Source organism: Odontomachus brunneus, unplaced genomic scaffold (genome assembly GCF_010583005.1).
Source record: "Odontomachus brunneus isolate Ranch 3 - 2012 unplaced genomic scaffold, Obru_v1 Obru_scaffold_089, whole genome shotgun sequence".
NCBI lineage: Eukaryota > Metazoa > Arthropoda > Insecta > Hymenoptera > Formicidae > Odontomachus > Odontomachus brunneus.
Genome location: NW_022639539.1, coordinates 302,757 through 303,729, shown reverse-complemented (window position 1 = coordinate 303,729; position 973 = coordinate 302,757). Strand labels below are relative to the sequence as shown.

General features: G+C 34.6%; 1 pseudogene; it reads left to right on the top strand.

The window, feature by feature from the left end:
* The first annotated feature begins 510 nt into the window (after positions 1-510).
* LOC116848099 lies at positions 511-973 on the top strand (annotated as a pseudogene).

Sequence of the window (973 nt, the reverse complement as noted above, 5' to 3'; positions counted from 1 at the left end):
ATTGACAGCAATATGAACAATATGAGCGCGGAGGAATACCAATTGCTAGTAAGTGTATTATTCTTGTTTTTCTTAAAATTATATAATAAATAGAATACAATAAATCAGAGATCAAGATAAGCTATTTCTAGTTTATATTCAAATATTCAAATAAGCATTTTCTAGTTTCTATATTCAGTAGGTTAGGTTTTTGAAAGCTATTTTGTCTCGCTTTTTCTTTTCATAACCTACAATTCCCTTAAGTTTTAGAATATTTTCGCAAAATGTACCATTTATCTTTATCATATATATTTGTAGAAAAATAAAAAGATAAATAGCACAATATACGAGGGCTGCTCCGTAAGTTTTGCGACACTGGCGTTGCTAGGTAAAATCTAACCTTACCATAAAAAAGTTTGACAGTTTGGAAGATTTTTTTACTCGAAACGTTTTGTCGTACAGAAGCTACTTGTATTGTTTGCAGTGACTTGAAAATTGTGTCTCAGCGAAAAAATGGAATTAACACGAGAACAATTTCGTGCGATGATTTTTTACAACTTTCGACGTGGATTATTGAGACAAGTGCATTGATCAACTTGCTTCCACTTTTGGTAATGAAGCACCACACAAGGTTACTATTTGTCGCTGGTTTAATGAATTCAATCGTAGTCGTAGTTCGCTCACCGACGAACCTCGCGAAGGTCGTCCAAAATCAGCTGCTGTGCCAGAAAACATCGATGCTGTGCGTAAATTAATAATGCAAGATCGACATGTGGGTGTTGGTATGAATTGCATACAAACGATATTGCATGAACATTTGACCGTAAAATAAATTTGTTCACGTTGGATCCCGCATAATTTGACAATTGCTCAAAAAAAAGATTGTGTAAATTGGTGCAAAAAAATCCTGAAGAAATTCGATTGAGGTGCGTCAAATGCCGTATATAACCTCTACACAGGTGACGAGTCATGGATCTATGCATATGAGCCGGAA